Consider the following 17362-nt stretch of genomic DNA (forward strand, 5'->3'; position numbering starts at 1 on the left):
CTGACTTGGACCTTGGAACAAATAAGGAACTCAGATGTGTGTGTATGTATACACATGAGTTCTTTTCATTTTATCCCATTTCCAAACATTTTTCTAAAGGGAATTAAAAATGAAACAGATGCAAGAGAAAACACCAAATTTCCATTCTGGATGTGTTTGTGTGGGGTAGGAGTATATTATGGAGACTCTTCTAGGCTTTGATTAAGAAGAGGGCCATGAGCTGTTGTTGGTCTCAGTTTTGTTAATTTGTTTGACGTCATTGTGACTTGGTATTGCTTTGCCTGGGCCCTGGGGGCTTGGAGGTGAACCTGGCTGTTTATAAACAAAACTTAACCCAATCGTGAAAATAATCACCAATTTACATGTCCAGAACTTCAAAGAAATCAGGCCGTGGGCCTACAGAGAAACCAAATACCCTCAACTTTCCACTCTTTCTTTCTCCTTTGGTTCTCATTTGGTCTTCTGAAGGGTTTCAGGTTCCTCCATTTCAACCTTAGGTTCCCTCCTAGGTCTGACATTCTCTGTTCTAGAGTCTCTCCCAGCTTTGACATTCCTTATTCTAAGATCCTATCCTAAGATCCTTCCAGATTCTGACATTCAATGTTCCATGACCCTGAATGCATCTTTCCCAGGTAAGTGCTGGAATCCTCAGTGTCTAGTCAAGTTCATTGAAGAAGAAGGATCCGAGATGGTCTACAGAAAGGGAGATTGCACTCTCAAAAGACTGTTTAGATCACCCCAAAAATCACAGACGTGAGAACCTGATGATTTCTGAATTTCTCATCAGGAAAGTTAGCCTGGTATTGCTACCAAGATGACATTTTGTTTGTTTGTTTGTGGGGCAATGATGGTTAAGTGACTTGCCCAGGGTCACACAGCTAGTAAGTGTCAAGTGTCTGAGATTAGATTTGAACTCAGGTCCTCCTGAATGCAGGTGCGCCACCTAGCTGCCCCCCCAGATGACATTTTGAAAAATATGAGTCAGGTTACTAAATGTTTTTAGGGCCCTGTGGATAGAGTGCTGGGTTTGAAATCAGGAAGACTCATCTTTTTGAGTCTAAATCTAGACTCAGTTGCTAGCTCTGTGAACCTGGGCAAGTCACTAAACCCTGTTTGCCTCAGTTTCCTCATTTGTAAAATAAAATGGAGAAGGAAATGGCAAACTACTCCAGTATCTTTGCAGAGAAACCCCTGAAATGGGGTCATGGAGAGTTGGACACAACTGAAATGACTGAATAACACCAACAAAAACTGCCTTTGGTGCAAAGTCCATACAAGGGGAAAAGTTAACCTCTCAAAATAAATGAGATTTTTTAAAAAAGAAAATAAATGAGATTGTGGGAAAGATGGTTAAGGGAAACACTAAGAAAATGGTTTTATTCTGTAAATAGACAGGTTTGTAAGAACTTGGAAATGAAGCAGGAAAAGAGAAAGTTTTAAAAGGTTTTTGGGTGACATGATCAGAGGGAGAAATTGGAATTTGAAGGTGAACATTCAGATCCCTACCTGTAGCACTTTTCTCTGTGTGGCCTTGGGTAAGTTGACTAACGTCTGAACCTCAGTTCCCTCATCTGTAAAATGAGGGAACTAAATCTCGAGATGTCTTTTCCATTTCAAAATCCAATAAACCCATGAAATGATTCCCTATAGCTGTCTTTCCCTGGCTCAAGTTCCTAAGATCCCAAGAACCAAGAAATTTTGTTTTCTTTCCTACCATTCAGGCTGAGAAACACAGAGGAGTTATGCTACTAGAAAGGGACCTCTGCGAACCCAGGATGGCACCCTGAACTCCGGGACTTGCTCTGTAAGCACACAAGTTAAAAATCTGACGCTTCAGATATAATCACTTTCATCCCACAGACACTTCTCCCTCCCTCCCAAGTCCAATCCTCCTACAAGTCAACAGTGGTGGGCGCTTGAGGGGAGGAAGAGGTAGGATGTCATAGAAAGTGATTTGTCTCCTGGGAGGGGCACTAGGCCAACGCCAGGTGATCTTGACCCTCCAATTCTAGGACATGAGATGCAGCAAATAAAAACCCTTTCTCCTAACCGTGTTTCCGATTTCTCTTCCAGCAACATGACCCCTGTGTCACATTTTAATTTCATAATCAAGTAGTTTTGGGGGTCCTATACATGAGAAGCCCAGGGCATTAAGTATTTACTAGTTTAGAGGCTGTGGAAAGACCCCTTGATTAATATCCCACTCAACCAAATCTCATGACTGGAAATCCCCTAGTCTAAATGCCTCTTGGGCCACGGCACCTGCCAGAAGACATACTGTAAAAGCCAAGACAGTGAATTTGAATTGCTCTTGAGGGAGATGAAGGGGCAGGGAATACACTCCAGAGCTGTAGGCTGAACCCACAACTATGTGAACAGCGTGTTTTCAAGGGGTGAGAGAAAGATCATCATTCCCTGTCATGGCCTGTGCATGGTTCCCAAGACCAAAAACACCCTGTACCCAGGGCCTTGAACTCGATAAGGAAACAAGAATGTGGCAGGAAAATGGGATGTACCTTAGAACTTCCCTGAGTGTCTGCTTCTCTGTTGGCCCTTTCTGTGAATTTTTGAGGACCTGACTCTCTGTGGCCCTAGGCAACTTAATAATAGACTACATTACAGACATAATGCCCTATTAGCATTAGTGAAGAAAGTCTTCCACAATGGGGGCTCCCTAAACCCGTGAAATAATAAGAATGTCATTATTGTTAATAATAACATTTAGCATTTATATAATGCCCCAAGGTTTGCAATTTAGGTGGGTGCTGTTTTTATCCCCATTTTCCAGATGAGAAAACTGATCAAACTAAGATGTCCCTCAGGTTATTATTATGTAACACTGGGCAAGGCCATTTCTTTTTTCTTTCTTTTTTTTTTTTTTTAGTGAGGCAGTTGGGGTTAAGTGACTTGCCCAGGGTCACACAGCTAGTAAGTGTTAAGTGTCTGAGGCCGGATTTGAACTCAGGTCCTCCTGAATCCAGGGCTGGTGCTCTATCCACTGCGCCATCTAGCTGCCCCACAAGGCCATTTCTGAATGGAAGGAAAAGGGGTCCTTTCTATGTGGCCATGTATTCCTGAGAAATCCCACCTGGGGATGTCCCCTTTTCCAAGTGTGACTACATTTTCCCCCTAGGTCACACTCCCTTCAGCCCTCCTCTCCCAGTTGGGACAACATCTCTGAAACCCAGAATAAAGTCAGAGAATTATTAAACGACCACAGAGGAAAAATGGTGACACCCCAATCCACTTACACAATACCTTAGAATAATGGGAAACCCATCTTTTCACGACCCAAATAAAACACAATCAAAGAGATGTTAAAAAAAAACACAGCACAACAAAACAAAACCTTGTTACTACACATGAGAACAGAGAATCAGAAACTCAGGCAATAGGGATTGACTGATTTTAAGTAAACTCTCTGGTAAGCCAGCCACAAATATGAAGAGATTGACTGTATGAACTAGCCATGATACATTAGATTAATTAAGCTCCTCAGCAAATGAGATTGCCTAAATTGGTGGGTTGTTTTTTTTTTGTACCTGTAATGAGTATAACAGCCTAGGAGATCCCTAGAGCATACACTCAGGGATACCTGCTTTGAAAAGGGAAATTTTCAATAGCAAGCCAGGGTAATAACCATGCTTATTTTGTTATGTGGGCTGTGAGTGAACATAAGCTAGCTTCATGGAAAGATTCCCCAGGACTGGGATGACAGTGTTTAGAACAGGATATATGAATAAGTAAATATTAATTTTTCCTTAATAAGAAGATTTTAATAAGCAGCCAGAATTTAGGCTCTACCTGGGTCATAAAAAGAAGTCTGTCTAGGTAAATGGGTGCCTCATATCTCCTGTTGAGAAGCCGTGTGGCACAACAAATAGAGAGTAGGTCAATGAACCAAGGGGCACATGGATTCAAGCCCTATCTCTGAAAGCATCAGATCCACCTGTTGGCTATGTGAACTCAGACAAGTTGATTCATTTTTTTTTTCAGTTTAAATTTCCTCATCTTTAAAATGGGTTGTTGTGAGGATAAAGTGAGATGGTATGTCTAGAGTCCTTTTTCAAGCCTTACTGTCCTATGGAAATGTTAACTGTTAATAAATCTTTCAGTGCCCCAGGTGACTTTTAAAGACTGGGCTATCAAGCAGGTGCTCATTTCTTACCAAGAGTTTTTTTTTTTTAGTAGAAAATCACAGATCTGGGCAAGTTGTTTAACCTTTCCCCATCATATCTGTCTATGTCTATAACTGTGCCTATGTCTATGTCTATGTCTGTGTGTGTGCCTGTATCTGTGTCTGTGTCTGTGTCTATGTTTATGTCTCTATGTCTATGTCTGTGTTATATTCCTATGCTTGTGTCTATGTCTGTGTGTCTATGCCTATATCTGTGTCTATGTCTATAGCTAGCTAGATATATACACAATATATAAATATATAATACACATATTAATATAGACACATAGGAACACACCTAATATTCACACATGTGCACATGCATATAGGCATATATCTGGGCATACATATACAGTATATGCACATACACATAACACACATGCAATACACACATATATGTATGTGTGCAATACACACTTATACAGTATAATATACACACATGAATATAAAACAATACATATACACAAGTGCACAACACAATATATACATGTGTGTACTCATATACACATTATCTACAACACACGTGTGTGAATGCACACAATACATGCATGGTTTACATGAATATAATATTTCATTTAAATAAATGTTTCCTTGCTGTCCTCATGTGTTTCATTTTTATCATTTCTATAATATTCTTCTCATCACTTAGGTTGATCAATTTTGGTTTGTTTACTTAGCTAGCACCCAGACAGGCAAATTCTCTGCCCCATCCCTCCCTCCTACCCTCTCTCTCTTTGTGTCTCTTTCTGACTTTCTGTCTCTGCCTCTCTCCATCTTTGTCTCTGTCTCTTGTCTTTATTTCTCTGTGTCTCTCTGTCTCTGTGGCTGTCTCTCTGTCTCTATCTTTGTCTCTCTCACACACGCATCCCAGTTTTAAAAAAAACCCAGCAAAGCACACACAAAAAGGAAAGAGAGTCTTTCTGTTAGTTGATGACATGTTCTCTTTCCATGATGAAGCGCCAGATGATTAAAAAAATGTCCCAGCTCCGACTTCCAATTTTCTCTTGAGGGAAAATCCCATTCCCAACACATAGTAGGAGTTTGATAATGGCGGCTTGAATAGAATGGAAGTAAAACAACTCTTTTGTGGGCTTCCTCAAGTCCCCATCAGGGGGCAGTCTTTCCTCAGTTACCTGCTCCCCATTCCCCCAGTTTCTGTTCGCTGTTCACATCCTCCCTCCCTCCCTCCCTCCCTTGCCGGCTTCTCTCATGCCACTGGCCTGCCCCTATCTCACTCTCTGCCTGCTTTGATTTCAGAGCTGTGCCTTGAGTCTTTGCACTCTGGCAGTCTGGGAATAATGAGGGGCAGGCAGGGAACAAGGTTCTCTGTCTGCTCCTCCCCCACCCCAAATCCTGCATGAACATCCCCAAATGATCACCTTCCCCCACCCCACCTCTCCCAGTCCCAGACTTAAGTGAGAACCAACAAGTTCTAAGTCAGGCCAGACTCCACTGGGGGATAGAGGAGACCCCCCCCCCCCGAAAAGAGAGGGGGAAGAGAGAGGGAGAAAGATAGAGAAAAGGCAGAGATCCCTCCCGAAGCAGCAAGCAGGGGCGGGGTGGGGGGGGTGGGGGATGAAAGTAGTCTAACCTTGTTTGGCTGTGATTGTTGGCTCTGCTCAGCAATCTGAGTTAAGTTTAGAGTGTGCCAGAGAGGGAGTCCAGGCTGAGCAGAGACGATGGCAAACACCATCCTCTGGCCCTTGGGAGGGAGAGGGAAGGAGGGAGGGGAGGAGGAAGGGAGGGAGGGGGAGGGGAGCTGCAGAGGCGGGGAGCCCCAGCACCAGCCAGAGCTGGTCCTCCCTAGCTCAGTCCCTGTCCTGGAGCCGGCATCCTTGCTTTCTCTCTCTCTCTCTCTCTTCATGTGTCTAGAGGAGGGCTTGTTAAGAGTTGATCCTTCCTCACTGATCTAAGATGCAGAGCTCAGACACTCCCCCTAATCTTTCCTCTCTCCGGAGAGGAGGGTCGGGTCCTCTCTCTCTCTCTCTCTCTCTCTCTCTCTCTCTCTCTCTCTCTCTCTCTCTCTCTCTCTCTCTCAGAAAAGAAACTGTCCTGCTCCCTTCATGCAAAGGAAAAGGAAGCCTCGAGCTTCCAAGTCTCAAATGAGCTCTTAGTCATTTATTTTGTTCCTTTAGCAAACTGGGACTTTCTTTCCTCCCTTGCCTGGGAACTCAAGCTGGGCTCGGTCCCAGTGCAGAGTCTTGGAGGGTACTTCCCAGGAGACCTAGATGCCCATAGTAGGGGTGATGACAGAGGTGCACAGCAACCAAAGGGGGAGGTGGATTTTAAGGCTCTGAGCCATAGGATTGGCAATAATGCTAACCATGTAAGTATATCTATTTTAGTGAGGATGGGAGGTAGGAGAAGTTTACTTGACTTTCCTTAACTTTTTGAAAGTGGCATTCTAAGGGCTAAGTTTTGGGAGGAGGGAGGGGGGGAGAAAGAGAGAGAGAGAGAGAGAGAGAGAGAGAGAGAGAGAGAGAGAGAGAGAGAGAGAGAGAGAGAGAGAGAGAGAGAGAAGAGAGAGAGAGAAGAGAGAAAGAAGAGAGAAGGAGAAAGAGAGAAGGGGAGAGGAGAGAGGAGAGAGGAGAGCGAGAGCGAGAGCGAGCGAGCGAGCGAGCGAGAGCGAGCGAGAGAGAGAGAGAGAGAGAGAGAGAGAGAGAGAGAGAGAGAGAGAGAGAGCGAGAGAGAGAGCTAGCTAACTTTAAAACTTTTCCAAACTCAGGCGGTCCTTAATTTGACAGTTCCCCCAGTGGCATCCAGGCTAAAATAATTCTAACACTCAGCTCCCTCTGACACAAAAGCTGAGCTGATCTTTTGTTTCATTTTGAACATGTCATTAAAAAAAATAACACTCAGTGAAACTAGTGCTCCAAGTGAAAGGAGACCAACTGTTCCCTCCTGGGGCAGAGAGACAGAAAGACAGAGATATAGACATACAGACAGAGCCTTCCAGACTCAAAGGTGGAGGAAAAGGGGGGCTGGATTTTAGTGGAAACCCACTTTGCCCAGGCAATGGGGCGCCTAGCCCTTCCATGACACTACAGGGGGCATTACAACCCCACCATTCACTGTACTGTACCTCTACCGCTTCTAGTTTGAGCCAGCAATAAATTATTAGAGAAACCTCGTAAAAATTCCTTAATGCATTTTTATAACCCTTCTTCTCATTTTCCATTCCTGGGTTGGTGACATCCCTGATTGGACAGGGATCCAGGGAATGAGAAGACCTCCTCATTATTGATGGAAGACAGAATAATTTTGTTCTTGAATCAAAGATGAAACTTTTGTTCTTCAGGAAAGAATCTATCTGATCTCTCTCTCTCTCTCTCTCTCTCTCTCTCTCTCTCTCTCTCTCTCTCTCTCTCTCTCTCCCTCTCTTCTTAATAATAGGCATTCAGCCCTATATGCTACAACTTAAAAATAATGAATTTTTTCTTCCTTTCCTAAGTGTCCTATTTCACAATAATTGTTCCTGTTATAATGTTTGTGTTATTTAGGGACATCTGTGTACACAAATACATATATCTATATTTATACATATTAACTTAAAGGTACATGCAAATGATAATATAAAGACAGATATAGATATATAGCTAGATATAAGAACAGCTAGCATTTATATAGTACTTTAAGGTTTGCAGAATTCATTACAAATATTATCTCATTTTATCCTCACAACAACTCTGGGAGTTAGGATATTATTATCCCTCTTTTCATAAACCTATAAATATACACAGATCTAGATGAGATAGAAATGAATATAGAAAGAAAAATACATAGAAATATCTATAGATATTATATAGCTAGCCATAGAGATCCACAAAGATGAGCATAAATCTGCCTATCTATCTATCTAATGTATATCTTATCATCAACATAGCCATATAGTTATAGCTATATATACATAGAATTATCTTTAGATAGACATTTAGTTTTAAGTGTACATAGTTATGGGTACCTATAAATAAACACAGCTGTAGACATATACAGATGCACAGAAACATATATAGATAGGCATAGATCTTTAGACACACACGCATGCATATATATGTATATATATATAGTTATAGACATATCAGGGTGCTTCGAAGATCATTGTAAGATTGTAAGCTTGAGTTCATAAAGACCTTTGGGACACCCTGTATTTGGATCAGGGATGGTCTAGTTTTGATTTGCTTTCTTGATCAGAGATTTGTGGGGAAAATAAATAACAGCCAACAACAGAGCTTTCTAGCTGTTTAATAAATGTTAATTCTATAGTATTTTGCTTTAAACTTTTTTTTCAAAAGTGACTTAATATGTTTGTTCCCTTAGGACTCCGATGGGTTTATTGAACATAGGGGATCTCCATTTCTCTCTCTGTCTCTCAGTCTCTCTGTCTCTCTCTTACACACACACACACACACACACACACACACACACACACACACACACTTGTATCTCTGGCTAGTCCTTGATAGTTTTCTTCTCCCCAATACAAGAAAAGGTTTCATTGTAGGTAAACCAACTTCAGAACTAAATTGAGGACACCATTCCCCCATGAGCTGAGTTGCTGCCTCAGAAAAGTTATATTTTACCCAGCTCACGTTCAATGTGACAGAGCTCTTTTCTTAAAACATCAATTCCCAACAAGTTCATTTTTCAATTGAAAAAAAAGTTGAAAGCCATCATTGCAAGGGAATAGATTCCTTTTCATTTTCACTAGTTAAGTATTTTTTTTTAAACATGAAATTAATTTCCTGGGAAAGATGTTTTAGAAATGGTATTGCAGATCCCACAATTTCCATGGCCGCTGAACCTTAGAAGTCTTAGATTCACACCAGAAGAAAATGCCTTTCCAATTTCACAAAGTTGAAACCATGCTAAAGCTGGGAACTAGAAATCAAGTTAACAAGTAAGCAATACACTGTACTTTTTTTTTTTTTTGAATGAACAATTCTCTCTGAAATTCATCAGCATGCTAAAGAGCTCTGGGCCTTCCTTTCTCTTCTAAGTTTCCCAGGCTGCTCAGAAGCTGATGATAACAAAAAGTGGCCTTCTCTATCAGGATGTCCATTTCTTCAAATTGTCTAAACAGTCTCTCTCTCTCTCTCTCTCTCTCTCTCTCTCTCTCTCTCTCTCTCTCTCTCTCTCTCTCTCTCTCCCCCTCTCCCTCCTGTTCTTTTTCTTTCTTTCTTTTTCCTTTTCACTTTCTCATTCTTTCTTCCTTCCTTTCTCCCTTCCTTCTTTCCTTCCTTCCTTTCTCCCTTCCTTCTTTTCTTCCTTCCTTCCTTCCTTTCTTTCTTTCTTCCTTCCTTCCTTCCTTCCTTTCTTTCTTTCTTTCTTTCTTTCTTTCTTTCTTTCTTTCTTTCTTTCTTTCTTTCTTTCTTTCTTTCTTTCTTTCTTTCTTTCTTTCTTTCTTTGTCTCTCTCTGTCTCTGTCTCTGTCTCTCTCCTCCATTCCTGTATTCAGCTGTACCTGAATTTGTCAGGGCTTCAAACTTCACAATGTGCTCCTGGAGGCCTGTTCTCAGAAGAGGACAGGCACATAGGGAAAGTGGCAGTTGAATGCCTCCAGCTCCCTCTATGATCAGACAACAGTAGCTGTGGCCCCTTTTGGTTTTTCATTCCTCAGCCCTTGTAAGCTTCTTTCATCTCCATTTCTAGGTCTCTGTGTCTGTCTGCCCATCTTTCTCTCTCCTCACCTCCCTTCTCTGTTTTCTCTGTGTCTCTGTCCTCTCCCTTTCTGTCTCTGTCTCGTTCTCTTTCTCCCTCTCTCCTACCACGGAACATTAACAAGGCTGATAATACTAGAGCCACGAGGGACTTCCCAATTTCTAAGCTGTCCACACAGAAAGGAGATAGGAGGAACACCAGACTCAGCAGGTCAGGGTCAAATACCTCTATCCATGACCCCGGTGCCCTGCCGTTAGGAATAGCATTGTTTTCCTTTCTTTGGGATGTACTGATCGGTGTTTACCCTTCCTCCCCCACCAAAGTCCGGTAAGCTCAGTTTTGCTTCAGGAGAGTAGTGCGAGCATGATGATCGGCGAGCTCAGAGAACAACAGTGACAACAGTGTGTGGCTCAGTGGGCGATGGGAAGGCAGTTCGGAAGCTGAGACCACTTCACTGGGGAGTTAAGACCCAAATCTTTACTGGTCCCCTCCCCGTCTTATTGCACTGACCCTGGGCTCCTGGTGGGAGGTGGTGGTGGTGGTGGGGGAGCACACTGGTTTGGTTGGGTTTTTGTTTGTTTGCTTTTTAAGGGGCTCAGCTTTTCAGGTAGGTCTAGTAAAATGCACCGGGCTACAAATAAGGACCAAAATGCAATTAATTCTCCGGTGGAGAGAGGAAGGGGGATGTCTTGCTTCTGCCCTGTCTTTCTTCTTCCTGTCTCTGCACATCTACCGATTGCCCTGATATTTTATCTCTGCTTACGTTCTCCGTGATTACAGTTTGTCACAGTCTATATACTAAGTTTGGAATGTGTTTAAATATAAAAACGATCTACTTCTTAATTCTGTTCTTTGAATTTCCTGATGTTTTTATGTCCAAAATTTTAGTCCGCTTAAAGATTGTCCTAATTGTTATTAAATCACTCTTTGCAAGAAATGACCACGAAACAAACATATAATTGATGCCATCTAATATGTACAAAATAGAATCTATAACATATAGATATTCTATTTACCAAACATTTATTAAATTTCTGTGTGCCAGATAGATAAATATATACATTGGTTATCAATCTGTTCAACCATCTACCTAACACTTATGTATAGAGAGGCAAAAGAGACATTGAGAGGCAGATAAAACCTTTTGGGACTAGATCTGTGATTTTATTAATATAGGCAACATCTGCTAAAGAAACTTTCCCTATTATATATATATATGTATGTGTGTGTAGATATTTAATATGTATGTTATATAAAATTAAATTTAATTCAAGCATTTATTAAGCCCCTAGCAAGTGCTAGATATATGTGTATTGAGAAATATATCTATCTTATTTACATATCACATTTATATAGATAAAGCTAGAGACAAATATACATTTTTTTGACTGAATGTGTGATTTTTTCCATGCAAGGAATTTCTAGCGAAGAAATTCCACCAATTACATATAATGATATATAATATATGCAAATTATAGATATAAGGCATCTATGCATTTCACATTTACATGTACATTAAGAATTACAAGGCACTTTTCTTACATGATCTCATCTGATCCTCCAGACAACACAGTGAGATACTTATGTGTGTATGAAATAGAGACATCCACATGATATTTATAAATGTTAGATATATGCCTAGGTGACATAGAAAGTGAATTCTCATCACTGGCAGATCCCCATAGTTAGTGGGTATTGTATCAACACGGTTTCATTAGAGCCTTGGGGGGAAGTGGTCCTCATTTTTGGAAAGGAAATGAAGAAAACGTTGTTTAAAAAAGTAGCTTGTTTGGTTTGGTTCCTGAGCCTTCTGAAAAACGAGCTGATTACGTCTTTAAAGGCATTTTGCAAAGCAGCTGAAATTGTGAGCAGGGGGTTTATTTTAGTGTCACTTTCGAAGGAAAAATAATAATCCATTGTTTTAGGCGCCCATTGGAAAATGGCACGTTTATGCCGAATGGTTAATTTTAAATTGCAGGGAATTAAAAATGACACTCAAATGAGAGACCTTTTCCTGGGGAGCAGAGTTGAGATGGAATGGGTCTCTGCAATGGGTGGATGGAGCCCAGGACCCATTCAATGGGCTGGACACTCAGATACACACAGACGGAGACTCCACCACAGGACAGCGGAAACGAAACCAGAAGAAAAGAACCCTCCATCAAAAGCGAATTATTTTGGTCTGGGAGGCACCAGGTTTTGATTAAAAACCAGCCCTGGCTCTCATCAACACAATGCTGGTTGGTGATTGTAAGGCTAATCTTTTATTAAAATGTCTTTGCTTAACGGGCCTAAAGGAAGAGATTAACCTTTGTCTGCCTCAACTTTGGGGAGACGGAGCCCTTTATGTCCATCCTGAGAGCAGCCAATCCCTAGGAAGAATTTGCAAAGCACTGGGGCTGAAGGGATTAATAATACATCGCCCGTGTGCCAGACCTATGGCCAAGTATGGGCTCAGGCTAGGGTTCGTAAGGGAGAGCCTAGGCCCCAGAGGTCCCTTCACTAAGCACACATCTCCCCTCGGACCTGCCTCTGGCCAGTAGATCGTGTTCGTTTATTTCTGTTCTTGATTTATTGGAGAGAGAGAGAGAGAGAGAGAGAGAGAGAGAGAGAGAGAGAGAGAGAGAGAGAGAGAGAGAGAGAGAGAGTCCTGTGTGGGTATATTTGCATGACTTCTGGATAGAAAATGATGGCTTTTAACCAAGGACAGGCTACACTTTTGCCGGTCTTATTTCCTCTCAAAGGGACTTGGTGACATTGAAGACCTGCCTGCCGCAGCTAGACCCATGACGGCTGGAAAGCATCCTGTACGTCCCCAGAATTTGGATTTCTTTCTTCGCTTTTACCATGGCTACTTAGAGGCCTAGATAGGCCAAGGCTCTAAATGTGGGCTCCACCGTGACCTAAACTGCACCGTTGACCATTTAACATCGCGCTGCCAACCTTCAAAAGCTATTGGGGCTATATTTTAAAAAGAGAAGAAAAAGAAGGGGAAGACGAAGAATAAGAAAAAAAAAAACAGAGCAATGCTGAATAGGATATATTCTCCACCCCCTTTCTCCTTCTGTGGCCAACTTATTTCCAAGTTTTGGTTTTCTTTCTTAACATTAAAATAAATTCAGGAACAGACCCTGTCTGTGTCTCTTGAAACCTTTCAAACCAACTTGTTTGCTCCTAATTGTAGGCGAAAGAGCCACCCAGGGGTGAAGCTAATGTCTTGAATTTTCCAAAAAGGAAAGGATTGGGGGGTGAGAGGAAGCAGAAACAGGCAATCTGGGGCAGCTGAAGGGTCTTTTCGTCACTGCCCAAAGTGAATGTATATATAGAATACCTGATGGATTTTTTTTTTCTTTTTCCCCTTTCAACGCTAAAATGAAAAAAAAAAATGGGTAAATTAAAGACTCTGCTTCTAAAACCCTAGTGAGAATTGGCAATAATGAGAGGCACACAATTGCCTTCGAAACTGCACACTGTCAGCCAAGGGGAGGCGGGTGGGGGGGGGGCGCTATTGGGGTGGGCGGGTGCAGGAAAGGTTTCATCCTGAGCTGGCCCTGGTGAGGCCAGGCCTGTTCTAACGTCAAGTGTCTGGTTCTTTTGGGTATCAATTTTGTCTTTTTGTGACTGTCTGCGGCCTCTTGGATATTGGCTCTTTTCATTGCGACTAGCCTGGCTGACTAAGTCTCCCTTGTTTTGGAATGGAAGGGAGAGTTAGATAGAGAGAAGCTACAGAAGACCCTTCTTGCTGATGGACCTCAGTCTTTTTAGTTGTTGTTATTATTGTTTTTTTTTTAAAGAAAATATGTTGATTGTGAAAGAAATGGAAGATGAAGGTATTCGTAAGAGAAAGCAATGGAGAATTTGAAGAATATGAAGTTATTCAAGGACAATTTTTAGGGCAAGAAAAAAGAGGTGTATATTAGGATGGGTTGGTGGTTTTTTTTTCAGGGGGTAGGGGGGAATCACCCAGGACAAAGAATATGTTTATTTCATAAATACTAGGGCGGAAGACAGTATCAGAAAGGACATGAATTTCTAATCCAAGACATTGGCTCCCTAGGTCCATAGTCCTCAAGAAGGGGGAGGCTGAAAGGCTATTAAAAAATCTGTATTTTATAATGAAACCTATGACAAATATACGTTTTATAGCAAAAAGCTTTTAGTTACTTTTATGTCCCATTGATTATAGTTTTCTCTTTTTTGGGGGGGCGGAATATATTTGAGATTTCATTGGCATAGCTAGAATTTATATAATGCCTATTTGGTGCCAGGCACTGTGTTAATCACTCCACAAATCTTATCTTATTTGATCTTCAGAATAATCTTGGGTGGTAGGTATTATTATTATCTTCATTTTACAGATGAGGAAACTGAGGCAGGCAGAGTTTTTTTTTTTTTTTTAGTGATTTACCCAGGGTTCCCACAGCTAGCAAGTTTTGAAGGCTGGATCGGAATTCAGGTCTTCCTGACTCCAGGTACAACACTTTCTCTACTGCACCACCTAGCTACTAAATGACCTGGACCAGCACCTTCTTTTTACAGGTAAGGAAACTGAGACTCAGGGAAGTTAAGTGACTTGCTCAGTGTCATACAGCTAGTAAGTATGAGAGGTAGGATTTGAACACAGAGCCTCTGACACCAAAAAAGGAGGCTATTTGTAAAAGGAAGCAATGAGGATTTTGAAATGAAGTTATTCAGGATGTGGAGAGCAAGTTTTAGGGTAAGAAAAAAAATATATAGATGTTAGGATCGGTTGGTGGTTGGTTTTTTGTTTTTGGAGAGGGGAAGTGGGGAGTAACCTAGGTCAAACTTTCTAATGTTCTATCGTATACTATGGGGTGAAAAGGTATACAGGATGTGCCAAAATATAAAGACATATGATAATATTTATTATTAAAATAAAAACAATATTATATATTAAATGAGCATAATATGATAAATGTAAATATAACTGGTAAATATAAACTTTAATATCTCATACACACGTATCATATATATATATCTCTATATATATATCTACATATACCTACATATGTATTCCCCACCCCCTCTTAATTCCAGTGCCTTCCCTTGGTTATTAGTCCCTACTTATCCTATATGTAGCTTACTTTACATATATTTATTTTCATGTTGTCTCTCTTATTAGATCTTAAGCACCTTGAGGGCAGGGACTGTCTTTTGCCTCTTTTTTTATATCCCCAGTGATTAACCTGGCACATAATAGGTGCTTAATAAATATTTATTTATTGATATCTGTACTATGTATAGGTATAGTATGTATATATGTAATACAGCTAGTATGTCTTTATTAGTAGATATCTCTATCTATAGTATGATATACACCATATGTTTATATAGCAAATGTAGTATGTATATATAGTATATATGTAAGATATCTAGTGTGTCTATATTAGTATATGTATATCAATAGTATGATATAGTGTGTGTGTAAATATAGTAACATGTATTTATATATTAATATAACATAATAAATGTAGTCTATCTATAGTATGTATGTATGTACACACACACATATATATATACACACATGCATACACGCTATACATACACACACATATACACTATAGGACTTGGTCAATATGTTGGTTAGTTTTTTTTTCCTTATTGTTTTGTTACAAGGGGTAGCCAAGGGGGTAGGAAAGCTATACTCAGAGACGCAGGGGATGCCAGATGAAGGATACCAATAATTTTCCTAATCATTAGAGCTGCAAGGGACATTAGAGACCATTTACCCATAACCCATTATTTTATAGAGAAGGGCACTGAAGCCCTTCGAGGTCAAGTGACTTCACAAGGTTACCCAAGTAGAAGGTTTCAGATGTGGGATTTGAAAACATATCCTGAGGCTTCAGACCCGAGACTCTCCTGCCACTGTAGTAGACTGCTGCTCTGAATGGGATTAGTGCTCAGTGGAGATGGGAGGAGGCAGTGGGGAGATGGGGGAGGTGTGTGGGGGGGAAGGGGGCGGATGAAGAGGGAGGAGAAGGAGTGGCTATTTTGGCAGCCTCCCTGTCTACCAAGGTAATCAATCAACAAGCATTTATTAAGTGCTGAATATGTACCAGGACCTATGCTAGGCACTAGGGATAGAGAGATAAAAAAAAAAAGAGAAATTCATCTTAGCTCAGGGAGGGAAGGCAAGGAACAGAGAGTAAGCTACTGTTCATGTCAATGCCAGCAACACAGGGAGGCCGAGTCTTCTGGGAGTCTCCAAAGATATGGTTCAAAGAGCCAATAACTTCAGCTAATAATCCGGGGACACACCAGGGTGATGTCTGGCTATTAGCAGCTTGTCTGGAGACCGCTATATCCTGCAAGGAGCGAAGGATTGTAAACATCTGAGTGATAGCCACAGGGAAAGGGAGCTGGCCCTCAGATCTTTACCCTGTCACAGGCTTGAGGTGAAGATACATGGAGATACAGTTAAGATGCTTGGCTGGGGAGATGCCCAGAGCTCCCTAATGCAGAGGCTCTCTTAGCTAACCAAAGTTCCCAGGGAAGACGGAACCATAGAGTCCTGCCTGCTTACCTTAGTCATACTCCAAGTCTTTGTCAGAATTGATATTCTCTATCAGGCTTCTCAAGCCCACCTCTGAGCACTTGGTTTCAGCAAACGGCTTGCGCTTACAAAATTAATGGGAGTGGTGAGAAGGAACTGGGATTGAGCTCACCTCTCTGTGGCTGGTGACACTTGGGCACCCTCAGACCTAGGCTGGAGGCCCAGTTTTGCTCTCTGATAGCTATGTGACCAATAGTGGCCTCTTCACCTTCCTGAGCCTCCCCTGTAAAATGAGTGGGTTGGTCTAGTTGATCTCTAAGGTTCTTTACCAGTTCTAAATCTATGAGAGCATTCAGGACATACAGAGGGATTGGATATAGATGAAGGGTGGCATTGAAAGAGACGCTATAGATGGGCTGCAATCTGTAATGTGGAAGGGAGTAGCCTCTTTGAAGAGATCATGGGAGGCATGTGATGAATAACAAGAATAACAAGAAATATGCACCAATAATAATAAATTAATAATAAACAATAATCAATAAGAGGTAATGTTGACTAATAATTATTAATAATTAATTAAAATTATTAATAACTAATAAGCCTTTATATAGTGCCTACTATGTGCCTGGCACCGTGCAAATTGCTTTACAAATCTTATTTGCTCCTCACAATGATTCTGGGAGTTAGGTGCCATGATTATTCCCATTTTACAGACAAGGAAACTGAGGCAGAGACAGTAGTTAAGTGACTTGCTCAGGGCCACACAGCTAGTAAGTGTCAAGTGTCTGAGGCCAGATTTCAACTCAGGTCCTCCTGAATCCAGTGCCAATGCTTTATCCATTGCACCACCTAGCTGCCCCAATTCTATATTCTTTAAAGCCTCTCCTAGTTCTGTCCTAGTTTGATCCTGCTAACTTTTGTGGGACTCAATTTCCCCTCCTGTAAAAGAAGGGCTCAGACTAGATAACCCCTAAAGCCCCATTTCAGCTCTAAATCTATGGTGTTCTGTTT

At 41.3% G+C, this 17362-nt stretch overlaps 1 protein-coding gene across 1 annotated transcript in view; it reads right to left on the minus strand.

The window, feature by feature from the left end:
- The window catches only part of PRDM16 (PR/SET domain 16), a 669813-nt gene that overhangs the window by 77343 nt on the left and 575108 nt on the right, over positions 1-17362 (minus strand). The window lies entirely within an intron of this gene.

This window comes from Dromiciops gliroides, chromosome 3, assembly GCF_019393635.1.
Source record: "Dromiciops gliroides isolate mDroGli1 chromosome 3, mDroGli1.pri, whole genome shotgun sequence".
NCBI lineage: Eukaryota > Metazoa > Chordata > Mammalia > Microbiotheria > Microbiotheriidae > Dromiciops > Dromiciops gliroides.